Source organism: Lampris incognitus, chromosome 8 (assembly GCF_029633865.1).
Source record: "Lampris incognitus isolate fLamInc1 chromosome 8, fLamInc1.hap2, whole genome shotgun sequence".
Lineage (NCBI taxonomy): Eukaryota > Metazoa > Chordata > Actinopteri > Lampriformes > Lampridae > Lampris > Lampris incognitus.
The window spans coordinates 48,205,853-48,219,105 of record NC_079218.1 but is presented as its reverse complement, the minus strand read 5'-3'; positions in this window follow the sequence as shown (position 1 = coordinate 48,219,105).

The following is a 13,253-nucleotide window of genomic DNA, read 5'->3' as shown; positions in this document are numbered from 1 at the left end:
CAGAAGTGTTTTACTTGTATTTGTCTTTGTATGTATCTTTGTGCACAAATGGCTTTTGTGATGTTTTGTAATTACAACAAAACAAAAAAGAGTATCCAGTCTCCACTGCTACTGCTGTGAAGGCTAAGCAACAACATAGGGACTTTTTTTTAAATTAAAATCTGACCAACATTTGGAAATGACTGCTCCACATTTATTTAACCAACTAATTATACATGAAAAAGATTGCACACCGAACGAGAAACCAATTTTCTTGGTTTTTAACATTCTATTTGGTTATTATATAAATAAGCTTAATTATTTAAAAAGAAAAAACACAGGAGGCAAAGAAAACCCTTAAAAGATTTCTGCACTATTAGATTTTTGGACGTTTTGTCAAATAATGGCATTTACTTTGGTTGATCAACGTTAACACTGTTAGATTACATGCAAAACAGGCTCAGAAAATGCAAAATTTCCAACCCCGAGCCTACATTAAAACAGAACTCAATGAGAAGGCTTGGTTCTTGAGCAGATCTCCAGGGCAGGCCCTGCTGCCCCCTGGGTTGGGGGTGCAATAACAAGAGAGGTAAGAGTGTACGATAAAGGGTTTTGTGTGGCTGTCTGTGCCTTCCTCGCTATGGGAAATCCATATCCCCACCAGACAGAAGTAGGTTTTGAAATACTTGAGACAAAGATAAAAACGAGCGTTTCCTAAGCGTATGGAAACGAGTATATACTGATGTTTGGTGATGGGTCCAAAGAACCTCTAACACGTGTTCCAGAGTCAGCTTTATGTAAACTACTGTATGCCATTAATATAGTGAATACAAGGGTAATTAAGTAAGGTACAGAGTAGCCTTGTAGTCAAGACCACCCAAGACGAGACCAAGTCCAGACCAAATATTTAAGCACATGTCTGAGTCAAATCCAACACTAAAGCTCATCAAGTCCAAGTCAAGCCCCAGACTTTAAAATGGTGAGTCCATTTCAAGACCAGTGGGGCCAAAACGTATTTATTAAATTGAAACTAGAACAGTGCAAGTCCATTGAAACACCGTGCCTGTAACTGGGGTAGTCCAACCATGGGGTCCCGGGTCGTCCTCTGTGTAGAGTTTGCATGTTCTTCTCATGTCTGCGTGGGTTTCTTCCGGGTGCTCCGGTTTCCTCCCATAGTCCAAAAACATGGTCAGGTCAATCGGCCATACTAAATTGCCTCTAGGTATGTGTGTGTGTGTGTGTGTGTGTGTGTGTGTGTGTGTGTGTGTGTGTGTGTGTGTGTGTGTATGTGTGTGTGTGTGTGTGTGTGTGTGTGTGTGTGTGTGTGTGTGTGTGTGTGTGATGGCCTGGTGACCTGTCCCTGCCTGCCGCCCAATGACTGCTGAGATAGGTTCTGATAACGGACGGATGGATGAGCCACGAAACAGAAATCAGATACTCTCGAAATGCCGAGACGAGACTGACCACTTGTAAATGCAGATTTGAGACGGGAGACAACAGAGCCCATATCCGGGCACTACAACCCTAGTTACAGAAGTCATTATCCCCACCAGACAGAAAGCTTGGAGGGCATTATTCATTTGGCCGCGCTTGTGTGTGTGTGTGTGTGTGTGTGTGTGTGTGTGTGTGTGTGTGTGTGTGTGTGTGTGTGTGTGTGTGTGTGTGTGTGTGTGTTCTGTGTGGATTGTCACCTTGTCGTGGTCCTAAGATCCCAAATGCAATGCCGTCTGGAGCTATGCTCCTGGTAGTGTCACCCATGGCGGTAAGGTCAAGGGGTGGGTCTCTGACAAAGAGCAATCCAACCAAGACCTCAGCAGTGGAGCAGGCGGAGGATGATGAGGAAATTTAGAGAATCATCACAACGGCTGGGAAGGCAGATGAAGGCTGCAGCAGAAATGGGCCCCCAGTCATCTTGGGCTCCATGCCACTGGCTCCTGACCCAGATCTGTCAAGGACCGTGTGATGGCTGTCTGTGCATCAGTCTCCCCATGTTAAAAATTGCCACACACAGGCATCCTCCATAAAGGGAATCCAACCAAACATCCCGGATTATGTCCTATGGCTACTGGCAAGTGGCGACAGGGGCAGAATTGTGAGATCTGGAAGCCCCGAGTCATGAGCCGGCTCATCAGGCAGTGGGTACTAGATTCATTCACTGGGCTCTTGCAACGAGGTAGAAAGAGCCCTTCGGTAGCTGCACCACAACTGAGCAGCCCTCTGCTCAACCCACCTGGAGAAGGGGTTAAAAAAGGTGCCATAGAAATAGCCAGCCTCAAACCTCCTGACTGGATTACCGTGTCCAGAGGGATCACCACAGGCTCAGAAACATAGAAACATGAACTTTGGAGTCTGGAATGTGTGCACACTGATGGATAGTGCAACCAGTGACAGACCGGAGAGGAAAACCGCGATATCGCTGGAGAACTGAAGAGATGCCGGCTTGACATAGCTGCCCTTTCTGAGACCTGATGGGCAGACGAAGGACAACTGAAGGAGGAGAAGGGTGGCTACACTTGCTTCTAGAAAGGAACCATTGCTAATGAGCCCGGCATCCACGGCATTGGATTTGCCATCAGGAACCAGATCATCAGCCACCTGTCTGAACTTCCTGTGGGGATCAGTGAGCTTCTCATGACCATCTGTCTGGTGCTTGCCAACAACCAGATGGCAGTAGTTGTGAGTGTGCCTATGCCCCTACTTTAGACTCTGAAGAGGGAGTAAAAGAGACCTTCTACGCCTGCTTAGATGAGAAAATGCCAAGAATCCCCAAGGAGGATAAGATTATGCATCTTGGAGACTTCAACGTCAGGGTCGGCCGGGATCAAACCCCCTGGAAGGGCACTATAGGAAAGGAAGGCATTGGGAACATCAACTGCAATGGAGTTCTGCTTCTTAGCAAATGAGCTCAGTACAACCTCACCATCACTAACACTCTGTTTAGCCAGAAAAACAATTTTAAGGCATCTTGGAAATGCCTCCGCTCCAAATAGTGGCATTTCCTTGACTATGTCATTGTACAAACCGGGGAATGTTGTGACGTGAGCATCACATGGGCCATGGTTGATGCAGATGACTGCTGGACAGATCATCGCCTCATCCACTCCACGATGTTCGTCAAACTCAAGGAGAAGAGGAGGGTTCAAAAGAAGCAGATCTGGCCAAGACTGAACCATGAAAGCCTGATGAAACTGCCACCCAGCAGCGACTTGAGGCCTCTCTTGGGGAAACCCTCCAACAGAAATATCCTAATGACATTGAGAAGCACTGGAGCCTGCTCAAATCCACCATCCTTACACCTGCAAAACCACCCTTGGGTACAAATCCAGAAAACACCAGGACTGGTTTAATGAGAATGACACAGAGATAGAACAGCTCATCTCCAAGACAAGGGAAGCTTTTCATGCCTGGCAAAATGATGTAACCTGCAAGGCTAAAAGACTGGCTCACTCCAGAACCAAAGAGGACGTCCAGAGATGGGTGAGGGAGCTTAAGAACTCTTGGTGGACAGAAAAGGCTCTGGGAATCCAGAGACAGGCAGAACCAGGGGATGCCAGAGGCTTTTTCAGTACTACTAAGGCCCTCTATGGTCCAAGCAGCCGTGGCTTAAACCTGCTGAGCTCAAAGGACGAGCAGGAGCTGTTGAAGGACAAGTCCATTAACGCCCAGTGGAAGGAACACTTCCAGGAACTCCTCAACTGCACCAGCACAGCTGAACCAGACATTGTCAGCCACATTCCCCAGAGTCCCATCAGAGAAGACATTGGGGGGCATCCGGGTAGCGTGGTGGTTTATTCCGTTGCCTACCAACATGGGGATCGGCGGTTTGAATCCCCGTGTTACCTCCAGCTTGGTCGGGCATCCCGACAGGCACAGTTGGCCGTGTCTGCGGGTGGGAAGCCGGATGTGGGTATGTGTCCTGGTCGCTGCACTAGCGCCTCCTCTGGTCGGTCAGGGCGCCTGTTCAGGGGGGAGGGGGAACTGGGGGGAACGGCATGATCCTCCCATGTGCTACGTCCCCCAGTATTGTATGAGGAAGTCGGGAGAAGTATGTAGGAGTGGTGCAGGATATGTTTGAGGGAAGTGTGACAATGGTGAGGGGTGTGGTTGGAATGACAGATGGGTTCAAGGTGGAGGTGGGATTACATCGAGGATCGGCTCTGATCCCTTTGTTATTTGCAATATAGTAATGGACAGGTTGACGGACGAGATCAGGCAGGAGTCTCCATGGACTATGATGTTTAGGGATGACATTGTGATCTGTAGTGAGAGTAGGGTGCAGGTTGAGGAGAGCCTGGAGAAGTGGAGGTATGCACTGGAGAGAAGAGGAGTGAATATTTGGACTGTGTTGCACTGAACGGGCTGTGTAGTTAACGGTTTGTGGGTTTTGTTTGTTTCTTTTTTCTTTTTTTTTCTTTGTTTTCTGTTTTTGGTGGTGTATTTGGAAATTTTGATATTTTATTATCTTTTGTGTTGCACTGCTGTGGGCTGGGTGAAGCGAAATTTCGTTTCTTTTGTGTCAAGTACACGATAGAAATGACAATAAATTGCTTTTGATTCTTTGATTCGTGAAAGTCAGTAGGAGCAAGATGGAATAACTATGTGTGAATGAGAGAGAGGACAGTGGAATGGTGAGGATGCAAGGAGTAGAGGTGACGAAGGCATGTGAGTTTAAATACTTGGGGTCAACTGTCCAAAGTAACGGGGAGTGCAGAAGAGAGGTGAAGAAGAGAGTGCAGGCAGGGTGGAGTGGGTGGAGAAGAGTGTCAGGAGTGATTTGTGACAGAAGGGCACCAGCAAGAGTTAAAAGGAAGGTTTACAAGATGGTTGTGAGACCAGCTATGTTATTTGGTTTGGAGACAGTGGCACTGATGAAAAGACAGGAGGCGGAGCTGGAGGTGGCAGAGCTGAAGATGATAAGATTTTCATTGGGAGTGACGAAGAAGGACAGGATTAGGAACGAGTGTATTAGGCGGAAAGCTGAGGTTGGACGGTTTGCAGACAAAGCAAGAGAGACAAGATTGAGATGGCTTGGACATGTGTGGAGGAGAGATGCTGGGTATACTGGGAGAAGGATGGTGAATATGAAGCTGCCAGGGAAGAGGAGAAGAGGAAGGCCAAAGAGGAGGTTTATGGATGTGGTGAGAGAGGACATGCAGGTGGCTGGTGTGACAGAGGAAGATTTGATTTGATTTTGATATACTCTATTCATCCCTGTAGGGAAATTATGCTCTGCATCCTAGCCATGTAGCTTGGAGCAGTGGGCAGCCGCTGTGCAGCACAAGGGGCTAACTCCAGTTCATCTTGCCAAACCTTGGTCAGGGGCACAGACCAGAGTATAAACCCTAACATGCATGCCTTTTTGATGCAGAGGACGGGAAGCGATGGAAACAGATGATCTGCTGCGGTTACCCCTAACAGGAACAGCCGAAAGTAGTAGTAGAAATTATGCAGACCTGTTTGGAGCATTATTTCCATATGGATCTGCAAAATCCCCACATATTGCATCATTCATATTGTTGGCACTTTGAGCACACTAGTGTTGGACTAGACTATCTGCTTTATGTATATGGCTTATTGGCCTTTGTGGGTTGCTGCTGGTATAGTACATTACAAATAGAGTGGTGGCATAATTGTTGTTCGCCTAGGGCGACAGAAGTGCATGCGCTGGTCCTGTTCGCGATGATGACCCTGTTGAGCTGCTGATATTTATACACAAAAGGGAGCGCCGAGAAATTTATCCAAATTTGTGGACCGCTCTTCCAGTAATTGTAGCTGAAGCAGAGAGGAACTTTTCAAAGCGGTTAGTGATGTCGCCTTGTGGTGCAGTACACCCCGTATCGAATCCCGCACCGGGCAAGAAAATAACCGCTTACATTCATAAGGGTGGGGACACCAACAGCCAGTTTAGACTGAAAGAGGTCACTTGCACGAGTGATGAGACGTTTCTCTCAATAAACTTCCTATCCAGATGACTAATTCATTTTTTTTAATTTTCTTACCAGGATTGGGCCTGCATGAAGACACAGAGATGCAAATGGAACAATTTAAAGTATTTTAGAATACGGGAACAGGGGGCAAGGTACAATATAATTAGTTTAACTTATCTGGGGGGGGGGGCAAAAACAGGATTAACCCTTTTGGAATGCTGGAGGGGGATCTCAGTGTTCTTAATGGGGCCACAGTCTGCTTCACTACCCCGCTGTACTACTCTTTTTTTCCAGTTTCTGTGGTGCTAAAACATCCATAGCATGCTCACAGCAGCAACGTTACATTTCTAAGAGTGGAAAAAAGTACATCCGGGTAGCGTCAAGTATGTGCTCAGCAAGAAACAATGGGCCAGGTGGACGCCCCTCTCCCAGGTAGCAGCACTCCTTACCAGTTGGTGATGTAACGCACCAATTCATTATCTGCCAACTCCTTTAAAGGCCGAGGAAGAAGATGCAGAAGAAGACGCGGACTGGGCAGGGGGCAGAAGAAGAAGAAGAAGAAGAAGAAGAAGAAGAAGAAGAAGAAGAAGAAGAAAACGAGGCGGGGGAGGAGGAGAAGATTCGCCGAAGTTTTTATTCGCCGAGAAAAGAAGTTTATTCGCGCTGCTATGCCTTCTTGTTGTGTCGTCCCCAACTGCGGGGACGACCGGAGGAAGCAGTTGGAGGGGGTCGTCTTTCACATTTTCCCGCTGAAAGACGCCGAGCGCTGCCAGCGGTGGCTCGGGGCCATTCGGAACCCCAAGTACGGAGAGAGCACCCCGGCGGAGACTCTGAGAAACCTCCGGGTGTGCAGTCTGCACTTCACGGCGGACGACTACGAGAGAGGCGTGCAAGGCGAACCGCTGGGGCCCGGGGACAGAAAGAGGAGGAGGAGGAGGCTGAGAGGAGGCGTCGTTCCCTCTGTGAAACTCCGCGGAGGTGGAGGAGGAGGAGGAGAGTCCGGCAGCGTCGGCATCTCCCAGCCGCCGCAGAAACGCAGGCGAACCAAGCTGGTTCGGGTGAGTCTGACGCTTCGTTCGCTAACAAAAAGGGAAGCCTTCGGGACGACACAATGGTCCCTGCCAACATCGGCACGACGCCAGTCTTGATAAGGTGTCGCCATCCTTTTAGAGATGGGTAACGTCGTGCTTCCATTGGCCATTCGTCGGCTAGTCGGGTTTCGGGTCTAACCTCTGAACAGCAAGGCGGTGATTTGAACCCAAAGCCACGTGATCCAGTCTGACCCGCCGACCGCATCACGGAGCTGCTTCTGTAGGAGCCCCATAATACAGCCCCATAATAACCCGTGTATGGACCTTTAACTCTACCTAACTTTTGAAATGTACAAAATGACGAGGTCAGAGTATTCAGTCTAACCAGGCAGTCGTGTCACAGAACCCATTTTTCGCCATGAGAAATAAGTTCACGTTTTAAAGGCCTTGAAAAGTCAATTATTGGATTTATAACAAGGCCCGTTGACGTGATCAAATGATGTGATGATTCCAAAAGCCAGCTCTGTCACACAATTGTGGGGTCGGACTGAATTACACGGCTTTAGCTTGGCATTATTACTTGATGTGGTTCAAAAGTGATCTAGAGTTGGAAGTCCATAAATGGATTATAATAATACTAAGCAATGTGACATGACCACGTAATGCAGCGATTACACAAAATAAGTTCTATGACGTGACTGCGGTGTCAAACTTAATATGGCTTTGATGTCATTACCGCCATAAAGTTAGACTAATACTGCTTTTGTTGTCATTACCTTATATGCATGTCTCATACATACAAGGTAACACAATTATGTTTCAGTGCCATGCAATAAACATTCAAAAGTGCATTAAAAACAAGAATTACTTCACAGACCTAAACGTCGCAAGCATACCTGACACGGACAGTAAGTGAGGAGGTCAAAAAGTCATTTTATGGAGGTCTAAGTGCTCAGGCTGTTGAGGAACCTCACAGCCTGAGGAATGAAACTGTTGCATAGTCTGGTGGAGGCAGCATGTATGCTCCGGTGTACCTCCTGCCAGAGGGTAGGAGGGTGAAGTGGATGTGGGAAGGGAGGGTGGGCTCCTTCATGATGCTGAGAGCCTTCCGGGTGCACCGTGCATCGTAGACGGCCTGGATGGATGGGAGAGCAGTTCCTGTGATCTCTCCAGCTGTCTTCACTATCCGCTGTAGGGATTTGTGGTCGGAGGCCTTGCGGTTCCCGTGCCAGACAGAGATACAGCTGGTCAGGATGCTCTCTATGGTGCCGTCCCCTCATCACATAGACGGCCTGGATGGATGGGAGAGCAGTTCCTGTGATCTCTCCAGCTGTCTTCACTATCCGCTGTAGGGATTTGTGGTCGGAGGCCTTGCAGTTCCCGTGCCAGACAGAGATACAGCTGGTCAAGGATGCTCTCTATGGTGCCGTCCCCTCATCACATAGACGGCCTGGATGGATGGGAGAACAGTTCCTGTGATCTCTCCAGCTGTCTTCACTACCCGCTGTAGGGATTTGTGGTCGGAGGCCTTGCGGTTCCCGTGCCAGACAGAGATACAGCTGGTCAGGATGCTCTCTATGGTGCCATCCCCTCATCACATAGACGGCCTGGATGGATGGGAGAACAGTTCCTGTGATCTCTCCAGCTGTCTTCACTACCCGCTGTAGGGATTTGTGGTCGGAGGCCTTGCAGTTCCCGTGCCAGACAGAGATACAGCTGGTCAGGATGCTCTCTATGGTGCCGTCCCCTCATCACATAGACGGCCTGGATGGATGGGAGAGCAGTTCCTGTGATCTCTCCAGCTGTCTTCACTATCCGCTGTAGGGATTTGTGGGCGGAGGCCTTGCAGTTCCCGTGCCAGACAGAGATACAGCTGGTCAAGGATGCTCTCTATGGTGCCGTCCCCTCATCACATAGACGGCCTGGATGGATGGGAGAGCAGTTCCCGTGATCTCTCCAGCTGTCTTCACTATCCGCTGTAGGGATTTGTGGTCGGAGGCCTTGCAGTTCCCGTGCCAGACAGAGATACAGCTGGTCAGGATGCTCTCTATGGTGCCGTCCCCTCATCACATAGACGGCCTGGATGGATGGGAGAGCAGTTCCTGTGATCTCTCCAGCTGTCTTCACTATCCGCTGTAGGGATTTGTGGTCGGAGGCCTTGCAGTTCCCGTGCCAGACAGAGATACAGCTGGTCAAGGATGCTCTCTATGGTGCCGTCCCCTCATCACATAGACGGCCTGGATGGATGGGAGAACAGTTCCTGTGATCTCTCCAGCTGTCTTCACTACCCGCTGTAGGGATTTGTGGTCGGAGGCCTTGCAGTTCCCGTGCCAGACAGAGATACAGCTGGTCAGGATGCTCTCTATGGTGCCATCCCCTCATCACATAGACGGCCTGGATGGATGGGAGAACAGTTCCTGTGATCTCTCCAGCTGTCTTCACTATCCGCTGTAGGGATTTGTGGGCGGAGGCCTTGCAGTTCCCGTGCCAGACAGAGATACAGCTGGTCAAGGATGCTCTCTATGGTGCCGTCCCCTCATCACATAGACGGCCTGGATGGATGGGAGAGCAGTTCCCGTGATCTCTCCAGCTGTCTTCACTATCCGCTGTAGGGATTTGTGGTCGGAGGCCTTGCAGTTCCCGTGCCAGACAGAGATACAGCTGGTCAAGGATGCTCTCTATGGTGCCGTCCCCTCATCACATAGACGGCCTGGATGGATGGGAGAGCAGTTCCCGTGATCTCTCCAGCTGTCTTCACTACCCGCTGTAGGGATTTGTGGTCGGAGGCCTTGCAGTTCCCGTGCCAGACAGAGATACAGCTGGTCAGGATGCTCTCTATGCTGCCTCTGTAGAATGTAATAAGGATGGGTGGGGGGAGACTCGCCTTCTTCAGACGCCGCAGGAAGTGAAGATGCTGCTGGGCCTTCTTGGGGAGCGCAGTGAGATGTGAGGACCAGGAGAGGTCCTCTGTGATGTGAACTCCTGGGAACTTAATAATAATAATAATACATTTGATTTGTGGGCGCCTTTCAGAGCAGTCAAGGACACCTTACAGAAGACCGTAAAAAACAAGCAGCACTGTATAAGACAGCATAAAATCAAAACAAAGTAGGGTAGACAATAAAAGGTTAATACAACAGAGTATAAAATCATCATCTGCACAAAACCCAATGAAGCGTGGATCAGACTGAATATGCCAGTTGGAAGAGGTGCACTGCTAACTGTACTGACTGCGAACTCCGGCTCCAACACTGCTGGCGCTCTCCACGTCCATACTTCAGATGTAATATAGATCTGAAAGTCTGCAAATAGATTATGATAAGCCTGTGATAATTAGGGGTTTGTGATATGAAGATATATATCATATGACGATAGAAAAAGTCTCATTTCGTATTACTTTGTTAAAAGAAACACTCAACGGTAGGGGAAGTGCTCAACCAATAAGGAGCAAAATAACCCAGTGAGTCAAGGAGAGTCTTTATGCGACAATACAAGCCTGTTTCGTGCTATAAGCAAGCGCTATCGTTTATTTCATCACAGATCACACTCTCCACGGCAATGTTTTTCATCATTTGAATGACGCTTTGCGTTCTTGTGCACGGCCCCGATGCGGGCGGGAAATTTGCACGAAGGCAGCACAAGCAAACATGGAGGAGAGTGAACCGTGACACAGAATGGAGTCATTCCAAACAGGAGGAGGACTGCCGCCAGCCAAGACGAAACGAGGAGCTCGTACCTAAAAGAGGGGCTACTTCTGTCGCACGGATGAGAGCCACAAAAGTACAGCGGAGTGCTCAAAATATATTGCACACAGTAATATTTGATTTTTTTTGTTACACGCGTAATTGAAAATTTGCTCAGACTTTCTAAATAAAAGGAGAAAAATAATCAGATAAGAGTAAATACATTTTATCTTTCAAGTCAAGTCAATTTTATTTGTGCAGCCCAATATCACAAATTTGCCTCAAGGGGCTTTACAGCAACACAACCTCCTGTCCTTTAGACCCTCGCATCGGATAAGGAACAACTCCCTAAAAAGAAAAAAAAACCCTTTAACAGGGAGAAGAAATAGGGAGAAACCTCAGGGAGAGCAACAGAGGAGGGATCTCTCTCCCAAGACGGACTACATGCAGTGGATGTTGTGTTTACACAACTTACACAATACAACACTGAAAGAGGATAACTGAATTATAGTGGAATTATAAACTATATGAAGAATATGAGGAGGAGGATGCCAAGCAGGGTCCAGATGCCACCAGGACCCGAGCCACACGACCACCATCACCATGTTAAAGAAAATAGTCACACGTCTTAGTGAGGGAAGGATATGACATTAAAACAGGATAGCAAAATGATATGGCTTTATAAGATATATAAAAATAAAATGTGATGAAGGGGATGCCAAGCGGTGTCCATTTGTCGAGTATAATTCAAAATGTAATAAGAACAAGGCCTTTCCATGTGGTCATTTTATATAAACTATTTATTCACTGAATTTACAAACTGTGGATCCTCTGCAGAAAGGCAATGCCTGAAAGGGAGGATGTACTTCGTATGCTTGCTTGTAGATGGTTCAGGGTACGACGTTAAACTGCAACCGTCGGGTCGTCGGCGACTAAACCGGCATCCCCACGTCAACCCTTGGGTTGCTGTGGGGAGGGTGTATGTTTCTCAACCGGGGGTCCGCGGACCCCTAGTGGTCCGTGGACCCCTAGTGGTCCGTGGTATAATTGCAAGGGGTCCGTGAAAATGAAATATCTTTAAAAAAAGATCCTGTGACATTTATAGATATAGGATTATTTTACTCAAATGTGACCAAGACATTTATCTACCTAAACTATGAAGGGTAACAGGATTCTTTTCTCTAATTACATCTGTTTCACAAGTGTAATTTATTGTATTTTAATAAGAGATCTCGCTCCCGTTTGCATTGTTAAAAGTTACTGCATAAAAATTCTGTTTGTTACATATATCTGAAAGTTACTGAATACATATTCTGTTTTGTTACATATATCTGAAAGTTACTGAGTACATATTCTGTTTTGTTACATATATCTGAAAGTTACTGCATAAGAATTCTGTTTTGTTAACCATATCTAAGTTGCAACTGAAAGCTTTTATTTTTGCCCCAAAGAGTGAATAAATGCTATAATGCAATTTAAAATGCAGTTTCTACTGTTTCTATCAAATTGCAACCCCCCTCCCCCAAGATCAGGTGGAGGGGTCCTCAGGGTAGATCAAAAATACGCAGGGGGTCCAGGACCCCAAAAAGGTTGAGAACCACTGGACTAAAGGGCCCGATCCGCCAGCCAGCGGCCAGCGTGTCTTCTTATCCATGCACGTTACAGTATGAAGAGTTCAGCTGCAAAAGCAGATAAACGCCATTCTTAAAAAAAAAAACAACCAAACTGGCTGTCGTGAGTTATTCCTAACACATAGCACATTCTGAATCCTAATACGTTTTGTCACAAAAGCCGTCATCGACCATTGTCAATGCATTGCGCGTAAACGTCTCGCAGCAGAAAACGACAAACGCCGGCGCCGTTCTTGAACACAACCCGCAAATCCGTCCAGCCAATCAGCGCGCAGCTTTCACGTCGGGTGACGACAACATGGCCGCCGCTGTGATCAGGCGAGGTCTGAGGGGAAATGTCAGCATAACGTTGGATCTTTTCGGCTCAGAAAGAGGCGCCTTTCAGATGGATGCTTACGATGAGCTCGAAGAACCCGTGATGCTGCCCCCTCCAGGCCGTACAAGGAAGAGAGGCTGAAACGCGTCCACGTGGCGCGGTGAAAACGGCACGTTATAGCGGCGAGGGAACATCCGCGTCCGTCTCTTGCGAACACACCTCGGCAAACGTTTGCCAGGCGCATGCGCTGTCTGCTGAAGAGATGCGGAGGATAGACCAAGCGCTTTATGCAACAGCAGACAAAGTAAAACAGGATGGCGTCCTTCTCTCTTGCATGGATACCGTGCCAGTTAAACGGCGAAGAGCTAAAGGGGACGATCCAGCAAAACACAAAACGGTCAAGTACTTCGCTCTGAATGGGACTAGAAAAATACCCGTCTGCAAAGCGTCATTTATGAGTATTTTTGGTAAGTCGGCTGTCGAATGTTGCTCAATGTCTGTGATTATTGGGATTTTGGCTAACTAGCTAACTTTTACTAGTGCAAACTACTAATAAGACACGTTAGCCCCTAGCTAACGGATCTGACCCTTTAGCCGAGCGGGTAGTGATGTCGCCTTGTGGTGCAGTACGCTCCGTATCGAATCCCGCACCGGGCAAGAAAATAACCGGTCACATTGGTGGCAGC